General features: G+C 40.4%; 1 long non-coding RNA gene and 1 pseudogene across 1 annotated transcript; both read left to right on the top strand.

Annotated features, from left to right (window-relative positions):
- Positions 1 to 5,013: 5,013 nt before the first annotated feature.
- On the top strand, positions 5,014 to 6,227 carry LOC145430859 (uncharacterized). Its single transcript, XR_013911177.1, has 3 exons — positions 5,014 to 5,211; positions 5,979 to 6,075; positions 6,164 to 6,227. It is a non-coding gene; the product is annotated as an uncharacterized LOC145430859 (long non-coding RNA).
- Positions 6,228 to 8,892: 2,665 nt separating this feature from the next.
- LOC145431094 (uncharacterized) lies at positions 8,893 to 14,870 on the top strand (annotated as a pseudogene).
- The last annotated feature ends 5,086 nt before the right edge of the window (positions 14,871 to 19,956 follow it).

The following is a 19,956-nucleotide window of genomic DNA, read 5'->3' as shown; positions in this document are numbered from 1 at the left end:
AAGATACTAACCCCATGTTGCTCTCCGATGCATCCATCAGAGTGTGAATGTGCATGAATGGTAGACTGCTTAGCACTTAGGTCAGAAAAAAGTGCTTGTGTGAATGGGTGTGATTGGGTGAATGAATTAGTTGTATAAAGCGCTTTGAGTGCTCAGACAGAGTAGAAAAACACTGTATAAGAACAAGTCCATTTACCAAATACATGAGTTCACACATTTAAGTTGTAGAACTGTAGAGTTCACTAGGGTCAAGTTAAAAATCACATAAGTTTCATACTACATATGATTTAATTACATTTTATATAATGCACTAAAATAAAAAAACTCCAGTTATGGTTACTTGGGAGTTTGTTAATATATTTTTTAATGATGAAAAAAAAAAAAGAGGATTCCTGTTCTTTGAATTCACGAGCACTGCAGAGGGATGTCCTTGAATATTTCCTTGGATGTCTTCTATGCTATTTTACATCACTTGGAACCTCCTTTAAAATCCGTACAAAAAGACAGACCTCAGTGTTTTATGTCCTTCTGTTCAAGAATTCCAGAAAGACAGAGAAACATCGACTCATCAAGTTCAGTCTGTTCCTTTCTACAGCTGTGGTTGACCGGAGCACAACTGTTTGTTTGACAGTCTGCTGTTCGAAATTCAAAACATCTAAACAGCAAAACCTGAAACAGTAGGCTGGGGCATGAATCGGAAAATGCAGTTTTAATTACATGTCCATGATCTGTTTTGTCATTTTTTTAATCGTTTTAATCAGTGGTCTATCACTATCAATTATGATACACATTTTCTCCTCTCTTTTTATAACTGATGGTCCCAGTGTATCTTATGCTGAAGAAGGGAATAGAGGAAGTATTAAACCTCCTTTCTGTAGTATCTGAAGAACTGGAAAAGCTCTGATTATGGTCGTTATGCAGATACTTTGTAACTAACTGTCAGGGTGCAGGCTGGAGTGGTTATGTTTTTTTCTTCCTAATTCTCAGATGGATGACTGGTCCGGCTGAGCTTGCTTTACACCTTTGCGGTGGAGCTGTGCCTTCCCTGTACTCCAGGGTCTAATCTACTTAACTGAGGGCTATGTATTTTGGTTAGTTGCCAGAAAAAAAATAACAACCCACCTTGTGTCATCAATTTGATTGATGGCCCTAGCCTTGACCTTTTGACCCTACCGGAAGTACTCCGGAAGTGACTAATCGATTCCAGATGTATGTAATATGATCCATAAGCGTGACGAATTGCATCCGGTGAGGGGAGGGGGGTACTCCGGAAGTGACTAATCGATTCCATATGTGTGACTAATCGCATCCGGTGGGAAAAAAAGGAGGGGTGGTTCCTGGAGAGTTCATGAGTTCAACAGCAGATTTCTGTTCAGTCAGTGCTGTATAGAGAGACAGAGCGGCAGTTAGTTTTCCACAGACAAACTCATAGTTTGAATTCTGTTTAAATATTATGACAATGTGATCTTGACAACCATTTTCTCAGTAAAGAGCTATTTCTTTTTACAATAGCGGCTTTATTTTGCTATCTTACGTTAATCTTATTACAGGTGCAATAAAATAAAAACCTTTAAGATTATCTGACTAGTAACGGATTGCATTTATATATAGTGCCGGGTGGAGGCAAGCTACACCATTGCTTGTATGTGTTAAAAAAAAAAAAAAAAAAAAAAGAAAAAAGTGAAAAGAGCTCAAACAGACTCTTGAGCATATTCATATAGCAAATCCACATAACCAGTGTGCACTCTAATGTACATCTTTGAACTCTATGTTAATCAGTACATGAAGCGTACCTCTGAAAAGAGTCCATCATTTGTGAATTTACTGATTTGTTTTTTAACTGCAGTTTTCACAAACTGCAGATGATGAAATCCTCTGTATTGTAGAAAATGTCTTTAAACTATCGCTGTTCCTACTTACTGAGTTCCCGAACTACTTCTTTACTATGTGAATAAACAATTTGAACAAGAAAGGATTTAAAGACACATTGAAGCAAAGGCAAAAAATTTTGTAATGAAATTTATGTGACTGTTCTTCTGAAATCTGGCAGAGAGTGAAAATCCAAGAGCTGCTGCAATCCTCTGCATTAATGATCTTTCTGTTTCTCTCCTGTGTGTGTGTGTGTGTGTGTGTTTTTCGTTTTAGGAGGACAATTTTCAAGACAAATCAAAGAGCTATGAGGACCCTCTGTTACATGAGGACATTTTGCTGTCCTCATAAAATTGACCTTTTAAAATGGTTTCTGGGCATGTTTTAATACCCAAAAAGTGTTTTTCTCAAAAGTCTTTGTAAACCAAAAACTTGACATATGTTGTATATTTGTGTGTCCGCCACTGCCCCCTGTCGGTTCGAGTTGTCCCTGCATGCCGCACACACAAGCGTGGGAAATTATACACGAGCGCGGGACATTATACACATGGCGTGAAATTGGAAGCTGCGCATGCGCATTTTAACATTACCCATTTAGACCATTGATATTTACATCAATGATTTAGACCGACTGATTGGGCGCTTCTTATTCATCCATCAATTTTGGCAGAGTTTTGACACGCTTTGGAGAAAAGGGTAAGACGGTAATTATAAAACTTTTAAAAGACGGACGTTCTGACAGACACAGTGCTTCAGAGTAGGCACAGGGGGGTTGCTTCTCATTCAGGCTTTACTAATGCCCTTGTAAGCATAAAGGCTTGAAGTTTTGATGTTGTTTACATTTTTATCTTATTTCCTTAGCAAATCATGTCATGGAGAACTACTCCCCTTCAGGATGCCATTAATCACATCCTTGCAAGAAGAGACAAGAATTCAATGTTAGAAATTAAATTTATTAATTCAGTTAAAGGTGAGTGACTTCGACACACTGCAGGCTAGACTGAGGGGTTACACATCACCAGTGGTGACCTGTACAAACATCAATATAAATTAAAATTAAAGGTATTTTAATAATTTAGTTATTAGCGAGCCTGGCTATTTATGTTTTCTGCACTTTGACATGTTCTCTTTATTATATATGTAGAATTGAAAAAAAGCACAACATTGCATACTTGTTATTTACAGATATACATATTTAATGAATTGATTATTTGCAGTGCTGCCACGCCTGTGTCTCTAATATGGTTGTTTCTTCAGGTCGTGGCATCTTCACTTTAGCCAATTTCAAACAAGGAGACTTCGTGGTAGAGTATAGAGGGGAGCTTATTGATGCAACTGAAGCTGAACACAGACGTAACCTGTACCCCAGCGCATGTTCAGGCTTCATGTTTGAATTCATATGGAAGCAGAAGACATTGTGGTAAATTCAAAATGACTGAATGTTTACATTTCTATTGCAAGGTCAGGATTTCTGGAGCAAACATCTCATATTGCTCTTTAACGAGTCCTTACCTCTAGTACCCGGCCCCGTCAGTCCCCAGAATCTATAGAAGGGGGAGTGACGGACCCGTGGAATAGCGGGATCTCATTCTTACTAAGGCTCCGTCATTTCCCGGTGACCCTGTGGTCCCCGGGAACTCTCGGTACTGGGGACTGACGGGACTCCCACATATGCTGAGGGCCCGTTAGTCCCCGTATTAAGCCTGTGTGTGCCTTCTCTAATACACACTCACGGGTGTAATGTACGGGGTTAGAGGGGTAATAATATAAGCCTACATTTTACAGCTAAGACAGTGTTCTCACGCTGCTGTGCAGATTTAAAATATAATATAGAGATAGAGAAAATAATAAGAGAAAATTCAAATGGCCAGGGCTGAATGAGCGCCCCTGTGTCTGTGCGCATTTGGCACATGTGGACACGGAGACCCGTGCACTGTTCTACTGTGTCCAAAACTACTGTATAATATGTACAATGCCAAAATAGTACATGTCAAGTGTTCTGCCTGTGAGGTAGGTAGATGGATGGCTTGATGGATAGGTGAAAACCTTTCAACACAAAAAATAAAGAACATTTCATTAATCATTCAGATTAATTAAATGCATTATACAGAAGACAAATGAAATAACAAATATACACTTCAGTAAAGCCTCTTTTGTCTAAACTATCATTTATCCTAGTTTTAGTTTCACATTCATTAGTTTTTAAATCACAGGTGAGTAATTTCAAACAACAAAGATGAAATAAACTGTGGTCTACCTTGCATTTTTTACACTTTCTGTAACAATTACATTTTTAAAGTATACATTTTAGAGTTTACAAATATTTTAATAAAGACTTTAACCAAGGATTTTCTTTTACAAAGAATTATTTTCCTTAAATTCAACCAAACATATTTACACTAGTTTTAAGATTTAACCAAGGATTTGGGGTAATTACTTTTAGTATTAATTAACATAAATGTGTGGGAAACACTATCTACATAAACAATCTATTCAAACTTAAACATTTTAATATCAATATAATTTTTTAAACTTAAATGCAGTAACTATTTCCCAAAGCATAAATGCATTTCCACAATTGAGCTTCCATATTTCCCAAACATATAAGCAGCAAATATGAGTCTGAGCTTACCGATAGCCCATCTAACTCAAAGTCTTCCTCACAGTGGATTGTGCTTGGTTTGCTGTCCTCTCAGTATGTCACACTCGGGTCAAATGACTGCTGCATGCATTTTAAGGTCTACTAGGCACGCCCGCCCTTGATTGCTCTAATTCAACTCACCTGGCAGAGCAGTGCACACCAGGCTGCGCTTAGCTGTAGATTGCACAAGGTCTAATCAGTGGCCACGCGCAAGCGGCACAGAGCAGGTAGTGGGCAAGAGGAGAGGAGAGGAGAGGAGAGGAGAGGTCAGCGCAACAGTACAACAAAACCACGTTTAAGCTCTAAGCACAAGTAGAAGCGCAAACACTTATCTCAGTCAGAAAGCAACGCGTCCTTGACTGATGGACCCTCTTTAACTTATCAACTATGCATTTAACAACTAAACTTGTATTGGATGTTGTGTTTGTGTTGGTGCTTAAAAATTATAGTATAGTTCATAGGCATGTCACTATAAATGTTTGTTTAATGTATGTTTCCAAATTTGCAGTATTGATGGAGCACTTGAAGATGGGTCATTTGGGCGACTAGTAAACGATGAACACAGGACACCAAATTGCAGAATGAAGTTGATTGAAGCAGAAGGGAAGCCACATCTCTGCCTTTTTGCACTGAAGGAAATTGCGGCAGGAAGTGAAATTACTTATGACTATGGTGGGAAAGAATGGCCCTGGCGGAAAAAGGTGGGTCATTTAAAAAAAAATTTCCCCCTATGAATTGTTGTTTAAAACATACATATCTAGATGTCACAATTAGGGCTGCAACTAACGATTATTTCAATAATCGATTAGTTGTCGATTAATCGATTAGTTGTTTCAGCCCTAGTCACAATATTTAAATGTCCTATTGGTGGTATTCAATCTGGTTTAACTAAATCTTGAATTTGTATGACTTTCCCAAGTGATGATTGCAAGCTTATCTGTTTTGTGTTCCCTCCACAAGTGTGTTTTACTGAGTGGCCACACACTGGAGGTGAAACAGTGAAAGCATCAGTTTGAGCTCAGATGTCATTATGAGGCTGATGGACAGTGTCCTTGAAAACCTTGGGTTTTTCTGTGTCAGACATATACATGCACCTTTTACTCACAGTCACTTTAGCTTCTTAGTATTGTCTTACTTTGGCTTCACTTAACTAGGTAAGGGTTAATCACTCTGTTTCCTTGCAGTTAGGGTGAGAGTTAGAACTGTATTTAACTGAAGGTGAAACAGAAAATGCTTAACTGTGTGTGTGTGTGTCTGACACAGACAAACTCAAGGTATGTGAGAACACTGTCCTGACATCTGAGCTCAAACCGAGTCTTTCACTGTTTCATCTCCAGTGTTTGGCATACTCAGAAAAACACATGGGTTGAGGGGACACTGGTTAGAAAAGACCACTCGTAGTGGATTAAATACATTTCCACTGTAGCTGCCAGATGTTTACAATATTTGTTCTACTTTTCATACCCAGCTAAAGATCGCAAGCATCCCTTCTGGTCAACAGTGTGTTGCAGAGCCTATTGCCCATGACGTGGAGCACCATGTGATCTCTACAGACTCATTCACAGGTGAGTCCCTGCTTGAGTAAGCACTACCTGTTAAACCCTGGGGTCTTGCAAAGCACTATGCCTCCATGTCTTGTGTTCTCTTCTACAGACAGAGAATTAAAAGCAGAGTGTCAGTCATCTAGACCTACAGCAGACAACTCTGAGCATGAGGTTAGCATGGATTCATCTGTAGGGATGGGTACCGGTGTCTGGTGCCATGATGGCACCGGTTCTGACATAAACGGTAGTAACCAGACCGAAAAGCAGCACACATTTCGGTGCTTTTTTTCCTGAGCTGTGATACACTTCTAGCCAATCATTTTACGTTTCCGAGGATAGTAGGCGGGGCCAGGTACGTACGTTCTTTTATGCAGAGCTACAGATTAAAAATGCCCAAGGCGAAGCGGTCAAAAGTCTGGCTGTACTTCACAGCAAAATATGCAAACTCAGCAGCAACAAGTGCTTTAAGCTGATACTGTGATACTGTCAAAGGAGGTAACACCTCGAATCCGATGAAACACCTGGCGACACATAGTGGTTTTTTTTTTAAAAGCCCAGAAATGCGCCATATTTGATGGCAGCAGCAGCCGTTCTTCTCTGTGTGAGTAGCTTAATGTTGTTCGTGTGTAATTTTACGTTGAGTAGGCTAACCACGTTATTACATTAATGCATGTAAGGTGAACTAGCAAACATAATCATAGCTACATGCGGCTGTCTTCTTGTTTGATGGCAGATGCTCCCTTCACCCTGGCCAAAAAGGCTAAAATGACCAAAGAAAAAGAGGGAAACAGCTAAACATGAGAGGTTTTTGGACAAAGTTTGTGTTTTTTCCATTGTTTAAGCACTGCTTCCAGCTAAGAGTGATACCATATATGCCCCATAGCTGCAGAAAAGGCTAACATTGTTATCTTTTTACAAATAAACAGCTGAACATGAGAGGTTTTTGGACCAATTTTGTGTTCTCCATTCTTTAAGCACCGGTTTGAGCACCGGCTTGAGCACCAGCACCGTTTCAAAAGTACCGATTTGGCACCGGTATCGGATAAAACCTAAACGATACCCATCCCTATTCATCTGTTTACTAAAGATTGTATCAATGTGTAGTTTGGTAAATAGTGTGGTTTGTAAAGATCATGTTTATCAATTGATTACAATTATACTGCATGTACAGTCTTTAAATCATTGTAAGTACAGGTAGTCATCATTTAACAGTGCATTTCCCTCTCAACATCATTTGGGTGTTTTAAGGTTTGACTGAGAGTGTCCCTCTTGATCAGATGGACACTGTACCATTGATGCTTGTTCATCTTTGCATCTTTTTAGGTGCATTCTGTTGGAAGTCAGCGTGGCACTTCTTCTCTGAAAGAGTTAATTGGTGAAGTTGGTGTCCAGTATCAGGAGTTGTTACCCCAAGCGTTCTCAGAAGAACTTACCAGTGGTCAGTTTTGAGTAAATGTTGTTAACTTCTGGCAATGCATGACATGCCTGAAGGTTTGCTGCATGAAAAATGTGCCAGTATTGGGACATTTCTGATGATTCTATAGTGTCTTGATGGATATTTTGAGTAGAATTGTAACAGTCAGGGATGTGAATTGATTGCGTTATGCGTAGATGTGTTTTTTTGACTTAACGAAAGTCAAGCACTGAATCTCCTTGTGTTCCCTTGTACAGAGAGCAAATCGAAAGAGGTGCCACAATCATCCAGAGCTGTGCCTAACGACTCTGCTTGTGAGGTGAGTTGAAATTGACCTTTGTTTTAAAATTGACCAATGGTTAGAAGTGTTATGGTGTTTACACGAAACTCCATTTTGAGTATTTTAGCAAACATCTGGCAGCGGTGGTGGAAATGTCCTCTATTTAGAACAGGAGGTCTTTTCTAACCACAGTGTCCCCTTAACAAGTGTGTTTTACTGAGTGGCCACACACTGGAGGTGAAACAGTGAAAGCATCAGTTTGAGCTCAGATGTCATTATGAGGCTGATGGACAGTGTCCTTGAAAACCTTGGGTTTTTCTGTGTCAGACATATACATGCACCTTTTACTCACAGTCACTTTAGCTTCTTAGTATTGTCTTACTTTGGCTTCATTTAACTAGGTAAGGGTTAATCACTCTGTTTCCTTGCAGTTAGGGTGAAAGTTAGAACTGTATTTAACTGAAGGTGAAACAGAAAATGCTTAACTATGTGTGTGTGTCTGACACAGACAAACTCAAGGTATGTGAGAACACTGTCCTGACATCTGAGCTCAAACTGAGTCTTTCACTGTTTCATCTCCAGTGTTTGGCATACTCAGAAAAACACATGGGTTGAGGGGACACTGGTTAGAAAAGACCACTCGTAGTGGATTAAATACATTTCCACTGTAGCTGCCAGATGTTTGCAATATTTGTTCTACTTGTCATACCCAGCTAAAGATCGCAAGCATCCCTTCTGGTTGTTATTGCAGTTCTGTTTGTACTTTGCTGTGTAGTTAATACCATTTACAGTGAGGAAAGTAAGTATTTGCTATTTTGCAAGTTCTCCCACTTAGAAATCATGGAGGGATCTGAAATTTTCAGCGTTGGTACATGTCCACTGTGAGAGACAGAATCAAAAAGAAAATTCCGGAAATGATAATGTATGATTTTATTAAAATATTTTTGTATATTACTGCTTAAAATAAGTATTTGAACACTTGCTTATCATGCAGATTTCTGACCCTCAAATACCTGTTATTCTGCTTTTAAACAGTCCAACTACACTCTGCTCATGATTCTAATTTAGCAGCACCTGTTTGATGCCGTTAGCTTTTATAAAGACACATGTGCACCCCACAATCTGTCAAATGTGTTGCAGCAACATGAGTAAAACCAAAGAGCTTTCCAACGACACAAGAGACAAAACTTTAGACCTTCACAAAGCTGGAAAGGGCTCCAGAGCCACTGCCAAGCAGCTCGGTGCGCGACAGTGCGCGTGCACGCATGTGCGTGTGCGCGATGGAGCGCGTGCAGGTGACTGTGCGTACCCTCTGCAAGACTCCTGCAGGCGCCCCTGAATGGAAGAGGCTAATGTCTTCCTCGGACTGGAGCCCCACGTAAGATCTCAGCTCGTGGGGTGTCAGTGATGCTAAGAAAGGTGAAGAATCAGCCCAGAACTACACGGGACGAGCTGGTCAATGACCTGAAGAGAGCTGGGACCACCGTTGGCAAGGCTACTATCAGTAATACACTGAGACGTCATGGTTTAAAATCATTCATCACACTGAAGGTTCCCCTTCTTAAGCCAACCCATGTCCAGGCCCGTCTGAAGTTTGCCAGGGACCATCTGGATGATCCAGAGTCATGGGAGAAAGTCCTGTGGTCAGATGAGACCAAAATAAAACTTTTTGGTCTAAACTCCATTGTTGGGGTTTGGAGGAAGAAGAAGGATGAGTCTCATCCCAATAATACCATCCTACAGTGAAGCATGAGGGTGGAAACATCATGCTCTGGGCTGTTTTTCTGCACAGGGGACAGGACGACTGCACTGTATTAAGGAGATGATAAACGGGGACATGGATTGTGAGATTTTGGGCCAAAACGTCCTTCCCTCAGTCAGAGCATTGAAGATGGGTTCTGGCTGGGTCTTTCAACAAGACAAAGACCTGAAGCACTCAGCCAGGAAAACCAAAGAGTGGCTCCGTAAGAGGCATTTCAAGGTTCTGGAGTGGCCTCACTAGTCTCCAGACCTCAGTCCAATAGAAAATCTGTGGATGGAGTTAAAAGTCTGTGTTGGCCCAAAACATGACAGATCTACAGAAGATCTGTGTGGAGGAGTGGGTCAAAAGACCTTCTGCAATGTGTGCAAACCTGGTGAAGAACTACAGGAACTGTTTGGCCGCTGCAATTGTTAACAAAGGCAATATTAATATAGTCTGACTCAAGTGTTCAAATAGTTATTTTACAAAGAAATATACAAAAAACTTGTTATAAAATCATACATTGTGATTGCCGGAATTTTCTTTTAGATTATGTCTCTCACAGTGGACATGTACCTATGATGAAAATTTCAGAGCCCTCCATGATTTCTAAGTGTGAGAACTCGCAATATATATATATATATATATATATATATATATATATATATATATATATATATATATATATAAATAAAATATTACTTCTGATTTGCCTCACTTCTCCGAGACTGCAGCTCAAGGTACATTTTCAATGCTGTACTCAAAGTTTGCCCAACATATCTTATGTAATGAGCTGGGATCTGTGAGTTAGTCTTGTTCAGAGACAAATCCAGTGAAATGTGCAGTAACGTATTTTAACAGCGCACATCACGTATGATAACGATGCTCTCTTGTTTCATTAATGCCACTTGCATCTCTGTTTTTCATTGCATTAAAAATGAAATCAGACTTTACTATTAACACTACTATGCTGATTACGATAACCTGGGATTGTGTATAGAACAATATTACTAACCATCAGTACATTTTTACATGGTCAATTGTTAGTTGTTCCATTCCTAATTGTGACACTAATGCTTTATGACTAGTATTTTGATGCTTCATCAGTTTTGGCCAAGCAAGATTTGGCCTGTGCAAAATCTACATCATTTCCCAGTAAACTTATTACCCAAGGTATTGTTGACTTCATCCAGTTCAGCAGCATTGCCATGTGTATAGTTAGTATAATAGAACTGGCTGTCATTGTCCCCTCTGTGCTCATGGTGTTTGATTGGTAGGCAGAAAGCCTCTTTAAGCCCATACATTTATACTGTGCAATATTTTTTAGATGATCAGGGGAATGATGCCTGTGTGACTTCTGGTTCACCTCCTGTCCCTGACTCAGTTACTAAAGGTATGATATAAATCAGATGCCATGTCCATCACTAGGCACTATGTGCAGTTAACACCAACATCATGTGGTTAGACATTATATAACATATAAAGAAGCTGAATGTATTTTGTGCTTACCAAGCAGTGTGATGAACTATCATGTTAATGAAAACAATCAAACTTTAAATTTTATCAGGTCTACAGTCTATTTATTATCACACACAATTTGTTTAGACAAGTACCAGCTTGTTTTCAGTTTTGAACACCATCTCTACCTACAAGTGCATCTCACATGATCTTTTTAAACTTCAAATTTGTTTTGTTTTATTGAACAGGTTTACGTGTTTCATCAAGGCGGTGTGTGAAGAGACCATGGTCTGAGGAGGAGAGCGGTGATGAAACATATGAAGCCTTTTATTGAAAACGGTATCACTGTCACCAACCAGCAGTGTCTGAAGTGCAACGAAAAGGAACAACCTATCTTGGAGACGAGATCTATTCAAAACATTTGAGATTTTGTGCGCAACAGAGGACTGGCCTTTAAAAAAAAAAAAAAATAAATGTTAAACACTAAATGCACTTTTTGACAGTCTGAGCCTTTACCTTTCTGGGCCTGATTTCAAGGTTAGTGTTCTCCATTCAAAAAGTATGTAGTTGACTTCACTGTGCTCACAGGCAGTGTTTTGTTTTGATGTGTGGTTAGCCTGAGTCTTTTAATGCCAGGATTCACTTTTATTTTCCTTCAATAATTGTTACAATGCTGTCCTTTTAAGGAATTGATTATTGAGTTGGTTATATTAAATATAATTCAGTAATTCAACAAATGTGTTGTGTGTTGATATAAGTCTTATGTATAAGTCATGGTGTCAGCCCGACTCACCCCTGGTGTGCAAAGGTGCTGTTTTATTGGTCAGCCACTCAGTGCCAGTTTCTTCAGGACAATGAAAAACTCTATAATACATAGTTTGTTCTAGTTGATGCAAGCACTGTTGTGTTATGCTTCTAGTTGTTTTAATGACACTTTGACCACCTGTTAGTAGATCACAACAGATATGATCTGTGGTGTTTTATGTAAGCTTGTATGTCAGATTGTAATGCTCATCAGAGAAAACCAAAATATAGTCTTTTTATTATTTTTTAATTTATTCATCCATCCATCCATCTTCAACTGCTTATCCGAGGCCGGGTCGCAGGGGCAGCAGCCTAAGCAAATTTATTCAATTTTACTATAATGATGTATCAGTCACAGTCTTATAATACACGTTCTTTTCTAAGAAGGTTATACTTAGTGCATGTGTGAGTATATGTACAGTGAACTGGCTTTACACACCATGTGTCCCTTCAGAACAGACTATACTTTGTGTATATGTATGATGACATCACTGACCTTGTACACCAGACTGTCCTTATAGACCGAGCTACAGAAAAGTCTCTACAAACCACCAGAATGTCTGAAAAAATAGCCTTTTTTATATCTCAGTCGAGCAAAGAAAATGTTTAAATTTTAAGTTGTGTATAGGTTTGCTGATTTTTTTCATGATTTTTGATATGCATATTGTAGCTCTAGCACCTCTGGAACCCGGTGTCCCCATAGCCCTATGTCCAGTCTGATTTGCCAAAAATTTCAGAAATTGTCCCTCTAACCCAAGAAGTGTGTGTGTGTGTGTGTGTGTGTGTGTGTGTGTGTGTGTGTGTGTGCGCTCACAGACAGGAGGTCACGGCAGGAGTTCCCTGAGTTGACACGTATGAACCATAAAGTCAGTCTGGACTGAGGAGCAGTTGGTAAACTACATTCAGTCTTGACAAAATTACTTTTTTATCCAAAGCACAAGAAATCAAATCTCTGTATTACAATGATTTCAATAAAACCTTATTATTTTATGGGGGCAATATCACAAATTACCGTAGATCATTAATAGGGAACAAAGAAGGAGGATCACATCAGCAATGGGAGACAGAAGTCTTGACACGTGCCTATAACTTAAAAACACAAAAAAACCAGTTACAGCTGGTAAGATTTATGGTATGAACCAGACTTTCCAGTCTGCATCTTTACAGGGGTTTTTTTTCTGCTTTTGTTCACTCCTAGTGTGATTAACAAACAACAACCACAAACACAGAGCCCACTAACTATTAGCCGCTTTTTCCCCTAAACAGTCAGTTGACTGAGAGAAATGCAATCCATTATTGTGAACGCTGAAGGAGATGTGCTCCATAGTCAAACTTATATTTCCTTAACTTACATCCTATGTTCTATTTAATTCCGGCATCCCTTTGATGGAAAATTGGTTAAACCATTGCACAACTTATGTCTGAATGACGGCAGATAATTCTAATTCTGCAAAGTGCTTACTCTCCGTAAGCACTTTGCAGCTGAGTCGAGGGTTCGTGGAAATAAGGTCAGGAGGTGTCCGGCATGAGTGCGCGTGCGGCCTGGCGTTCCATTTGGGACATCTGACAGACACATTAGTGCAACTCAGACTGTGAGCAGCAACTCCTGTATACTGAACATAAGAAAAGTAATATGTAGTGCTTCTTTTTTTTTTTAACCGAGATTCCAAGGCTCATGCTTATATGGTTTTATTTTATCCAAAAATAGGTTAGTTTAGCGATTGTGTAACTGTGTCCTTGACCTTTTTACCGGTTTGAGGAGTTGGTTCCCTAGTCCAAATATTTGGGATGGTTCAAATGCCGAGTCTCTATATGGAAACAACAGGATATTTTCCACGTTTTTTCTTAAATGTGTATAAATGGGATCGGATGATGTCCGATAAAAGTAATAAACATAGATGTAAATCTGTTTTTTTTTTTTTAACTTTGCAGACTCATTTACCCACTCCAGTGAAAGCGATAAAAAAAGATTGTGGCTTTAAAGAGATTATGAACAAAATGCAAGACGTTTGGTTTTTTGCTACATTAACAACTTTTCCAACTCTGATTCTCTGCAGGACCAACACGGACATCAGTTCAGACGGCACAGGCAACATGTTCAAGCTTGCACGGAGGCCTTTCAGTAAATATAAGAAGATGGTTAAGGCGAGAGATTGCTATTCTGTCTTTTACATCGGTACAAAGGGAGGACTAAATGTCAAAAAAGAGAAAAGTTTTTTTAAAAATGACGCTTTAAAACAGTTCAAGTATCTTTGTGTTTACGGGGAGAAGGGAATAACTGCGGCCGAGGCTCTGAAAAGAGACGGTCACTTCACCGATGACCTGGGCTACTTTGAGCTGGTTAACATCAACGACGAATGTAAGACTCAGTGCACAGACATAATTGATTGTCTGGACAATAAGAAATTCCAGATATGTTTTCCACAGGGAGCAGATAGGGAAATAAAAGATGTAGCCATCCCAGGGCAGCAGAAACCTCCACACGCATCAAATAATGCAAAGCGCAGCGGTGGAGTGACATCAGTCTTAGATGTAGCACGGCAGAACTGATTGAGTCTAAAAACGGCAATCAAAGAAACGGGCAGCAGTACTGACCGTAAGGAGGTTTACGATCTACTTTGTCAGCAGTATCCGCGTCTGAAACGATGGATGGAGTGTAGATTCCCTAAACATTCTTTTCAGGAAGCACTGAAATACAGGAAGGAGACCTTTGGAAAGAAATCCGCAGTGTTATGTTGCTGCTTGAACTGAGCGAGTCAGTTTGCCTCATAACTGGTTCCTTCTTAAAGCAAGGCACAGGCTTTGTGCTATTTGACAACTTTGTCTTGACCAACACCCACTTATTCGACTACTGGGTTAAATCAAACTCACCTAACTGGCGTGAATTTGTAAACGTTACCGTGGTCTTTAACTTTGAAGACCAAGAATCAGACAAGAACAACCTCAGCACTAAGGTGTTCGTCGGCAACGATAAGTTAGATTATGTCATACTTAAGCTGGAAACAGAGAAAGTGCCGCCAGGGCTCCTTAAGAGATTTGGACCTGTGCCTTCAGACGGCGAGGCCTGTGTCGTCGGACACCCAGGAGGAGTGAAAAAAATGAGTCCTACATTCATCTGACCACATGACATTCTCCCAATCCTCTGCTGTATCATCCATGTGCTCTCTGGCAAACTTCAGACGGGCCTGGACATGCACTGGCTTCAGCAGCGGAACACGTCTGGCACTGCGGGATTTGATTCCCTGCCGTTGTAGTGTGTTACTGATGGTGACCTTTGTTACTTTGGTCCCAGCTCTCTGCAGGTCATTCACCAGGTCCCCCCGTGTGGTTCTGGGATCTTTGCTCACCGTTCTCATGATCATTTTGACCCCACGGGATGAGATCTTGCGTGGAGCCCCAGATGGAGGGAGATTATCAGTGGTCTTGTATGTCTTCCATTTTCTGATGATTGCTCCCACAGTTGATTTTTTCACACCAAGCTGCTTGCCTATTGTAGATTCACTCTTCCCAGTCTGGTGCAGGTCTACAATACTTTTCCTGGTGTCCTTCGAAAGCTCTTTGGTCTTGGCCATGGCGGAGTTTGGAGTCTGACTGTTTGAGGCTGTGGACAGGTGTCTTTTATACAGATGAGTTCAAACAGGTACCATTCATACAGGTAACGAGTGGGGGACAGAAAAGCTTCTTACAGAAGACGTTACAGGTCTGTGAGAGCAAGAGATTTTCCTTGTTTGAGGTGACCAAATACTTATTTTCCACCCTAATTTACGAATAAATTCTTTACAAATCCTACCATGTGAATTCATGGATTTTTTTTTTTCACATTCTGTCTCTCACAGTTGAAGTGTACCTCTGGTGCAAATTACTGACCTCTGTCATCATTTTAAGTGGGGGAACTTGCACAATCGGTGGCTGACTAAATACTTTTTTGCCCCACTGTACAACTGATCATAGAAATTTTAGAACCAAAAAAACTTCACAAACTGACTTGTTACAATGGTGGCACTTATTTTACATTTAATTTGGTCAAGAAAATTCCTCCCAATGTCCAATCAGTTAGGCAATCAACAATAGTACTTGCTATTGTTATTATATTTCTATTGTGCACATGATTACCCTTCTGCTTTCACTACTTTCTGTCAGGTTTCGTAGATCGGACTCACGCGCAGACCACTAGTGTCTTCAAAAGGTGCATTTATTTACAGTGTTCCTCTACAGTGGAATTCATATATACATATAATGGTGTCAAGGAAAAGGGGCCGGGGTTCCAGGGTCCAGGAGCGAAAAAGGCAGGAGTCCAGGAAGGGAAGGTTTTCATTCAGCCCTCACATATCTCCTCTCCTTTCCTCTATCTCTCTTGCTTCCATTCAGTCGCCAGGCACAGGGAAAGAACAGGTCCAGAGGCGATGCTGATGGCTCAACGATCTAGCGACGAGTAGAGCAGACTCGCCCTCTTAAGAAGGGTTCCAATCTCTTCTGATCAGCAACAGATGTGCTGATCACCTCCAGGTGTGTAGGCCAGGAGCAGGAGCCCATACTGAGCTCCGCCCCGGCAGGAGAAAGAGAGAAAGGAAGAGGGCGAGAGAGAAAGGAAAACAAAAACAAATCACCTGACAGCTGTCAGCTGTCGAGGAGCGGAGACCATGACACTTTCCCTGTGACTTCAGAGATGAACAGGCACTACTCGTCTTGGCAGGAAAATTCACAAATGCAGCAGTTTTCATGACAATGACAATACTCTACTACTCTAATACAAATAGACACCGATGTGGCTAAACCACCATTTTCATGATTTCTTGCATTCATTTGAATCTCAAGTCACGATATCTAATCTAAATGATCCCAATAATACTCTTTCAACTGTACCATAAAAGAAAAACGGGAGCCATGGCTGCACTGAACAGGTCACCTGCACTGAGCAGATGAGCGGTGGAGCAAGCAAGAAATATCTGACACGAAGATTACAGTATGATGCAACACCCCCCCCCCCCCCACCCCCCCACCCCACTGTGGTGGTCCCTAAGATATCAGACCAGTGCAGCTGGGGAAATAACCTCATAGCATTGCAGGAAAATGGCAGCTTACCAGTGTAACACTGCATTTAGCACCCTGTGCAACAAACAACAAACACTATGTTACCTCAAATAACCCATCAGTTATTATCAGACCAAACCTTTTTTTGTGGATTTTTATCACTGACAAAACACACAGTCCAGAAAGTACAAACTCCAGATAAACCATAAGCTTAAACAGGCATAAAGCAGGGAGTAACAAAGTTCTCTAAAGAAAGTTGAAGGAGCTCACAAGAGAAGCCAAACTGATGCCATGACAAACACTAGGTGTACGGGTTGTTCTTCAGCATATATGCAAGGTAATCAGAGGATTGCACGCAGTAAGGTTCACAGGAGAGGACACAATGGAACAGCACAGCACTCGGAATAGTACATTTCAGGTTGGCAGTATTTCCACTGTAGCACATACAGTGGGGCAAAAAAGTATTTAGTCAGCCACCGATTGTGCAAGTTCCCCCACTTAAAATGATGACAGAGGTCAGTAATTTGCACCAGAGGTACACTTCAACTGTGAGAGACAGAATGTGAAAAAAAAATAATCCATGAATCCACATGGTAGGATTTGTAAAGAATTTATTCGTAAATTAGGGTGGAAAATAAGTATTTGGTCAATAACAAAAATACAACTCAATACTTTGTAACATAACCTTTGTTGGCAATAACAGAGGTCAAACGTTTACTATAGGTCTTTACCAGGTTTGCACACACAGTAGCTGGTATTTTGGCCCATTCCTCCATGCAGATCTTCTCGAGAGCAGTGATGTTTTGGGGCTGTCGCCGAGCAACACGGACTTTCAACTCCTGCCACAGATTTTCTATGGGGTTGAGGTCTGGAGACTGGCCAGGCCACTCCAGGACTTTCAAATGCTTCTTACGGAGCCACTCCTTTGTTGCCCGGGCGGTGTGTTTTGGATCATTGTCATGTTGGAAGACCCAGCCTCGTTTCATCTTCAAAGTTCTCACTGATGGAAGGAGGTTTTGGCTCAAAATCTCACGATACATGGCCCCATTCATTCTGTCCTTAACACGGATCAGTCGTCCTGTCCCCTTGGCAGAAAAACAGCCCCATAGCATGATGTTTCCACCCCCATGCTTCACAGTAGGTATGGTGTTCTTGGGATGCAACTCAGTATTCTTCGTCCTCCAAACACGACGAGTTGAGTTTATACCAAAAAGTTCTACTTTGGTTTCATCTGACCACATGACATTCTCCCAGTCCTCTGCTGTATCATCCATGTGCTCTCTGGCAAACTTCAGACGGGCCTGGACATGCACTGGCTTCAGCAGCGGAACACGTCTGGCACTGCGGGATTTGATTCCCTGCCGTTGTAGTGTGTTACTGATGGTGACCTTTGTTACTTTGGTCCCAGCTCTCTGCAGGTCATTCACCAGGTCCCCCCGTGTGGTTCTGGGATCTTTGCTCACCGTTCTCATGATCATTTTGACCCCACGGGATGAGATCTTGCGTGGAGCCCCAGATGGAGGGAGATTATCAGTGGTCTTGTATGTCTTCCATTTTCTGATGATTGCTCCCACAGTTGATTTTTTCACACCAAGCTGCTTGCCTATTGTAGATTCACTCTTCCCAGTCTGGTGCAGGTCTACAATACTTTTCCTGGTGTCCTTCGAAAGCTCTTTGGTCTTGGCCATGGCGGAGTTTGGAGTCTGACTGTTTGAGGCTGTGGACAGGTGTCTTTTATACAGATGATGAGTTCAAACAGGTGCCATTCATACAGGTAACGAGTGGGGGACAGAAAAGCTTCTTACAGAAGACGTTACAGGTCTGTGAGAGCCAGAGATTTTCCTTGTTTGAGGTGACCAAATACTTATTTTCCACCCTAATTTACGAATAAATGTGAATTCATGGATTTTTTTTTTTCACATTCTGTCTCTCACAGTTGAAGTGTACCTCTGGTGCAAATTACTGACCTCTGTCATCATTTTAAGTGGGGGAACTTGCACAATCGGTGGCTGACTAAATACTTTTTTGCCCCACTGTAGGCAAGCCTGTGCATCAACATATAGAAAGAAGACTAAGTTCACTAGGTTGCCATCACTATGCCAACATTAATAAATGAGGCCCAATGTTTTTTATTGTCTAAAAAGCTCTCTTCTTGCATATTTAAAAGAAATTCCATCTTATAATATTAATAAGATTCACAGCTTTTGAGCAAAATTTCAGCACTTCAAACTAGAGATGGCACGATACCACTTTTTTATGTCCGATACCGATATCATAAATTTGGATTTCTGCCGATACCGATATGAATCCGATATAGTGTTTTTTAATCAACAAAACTGTTTTTTTTAAATATCTTGCTGCATTTTGTATAAGTTCATACTCAAGTTTAAAACAACAACTACATTAAAGCTATTCTGTTATACCTATATGCAAAAAAAAAATATTTCATAGTTCAGCAATACTGATCAATCTAATAAACTTAAACCTACACCATCCTCCCTATTCTGGTATTTTAAAGAGTACTTAGCGTAAATATTAAGCAACCTAACTAATAGGGTTCCAACTCCCAGCAACAACAAAAATAAATAAATAAAAAATAGGGAACCACCCCTCACACTCCACCTCATGATGCTTAATCAACGTAATCAACCTTAATTTGATGCAGTGTGAAAAAAAATGCACAGAAATCAATTATTTTTCAAGAAATATTAAATAGATTCAACATCTTTCTTCAACAAAATTGCAGACTGCACAGATGGTACCTTCCCAAAGGAAAAAGTACTATAGCTTACTAGGGTATATATATTAGACGTAATAGTTACTATATACAGTAATTGACTTCTATTCATTTTACATCAAATTAAAACTTTGGGTGTAAGATTCAGATAATTATTTATTAAAAGTTAGACATTTTAAATGAGAATAAGAAAGAAAAGTATGTCTTTGTGCCCCCTTTTCCCTGTTAATGCCCTATCAGCCCCCCTGGCTAAACTTTGCTAGATCCGCCCCTGCACAGTTACCAGCCGTCAGCTACGTAGAAAAAGATCCTCGAGTAGAAAGTAATAATAAATAAATTCTAACAACAGCTGATCAAGCTTAAACGTGCTGCTGTTGTTCAGCCGCTGGTTTCCTCTTTCTGGTGCAAAGTGGGCCAAAAACAAACCAGAGACACGG

This window comes from Astatotilapia calliptera, chromosome 9 (genome assembly GCF_964374335.1).
Source record: "Astatotilapia calliptera chromosome 9, fAstCal68.1, whole genome shotgun sequence".
NCBI classification, from domain to species: Eukaryota; Metazoa; Chordata; class Actinopteri; order Cichliformes; family Cichlidae; genus Astatotilapia; species Astatotilapia calliptera.
This window is presented reverse-complemented; position numbering and strand designations above follow the sequence as displayed.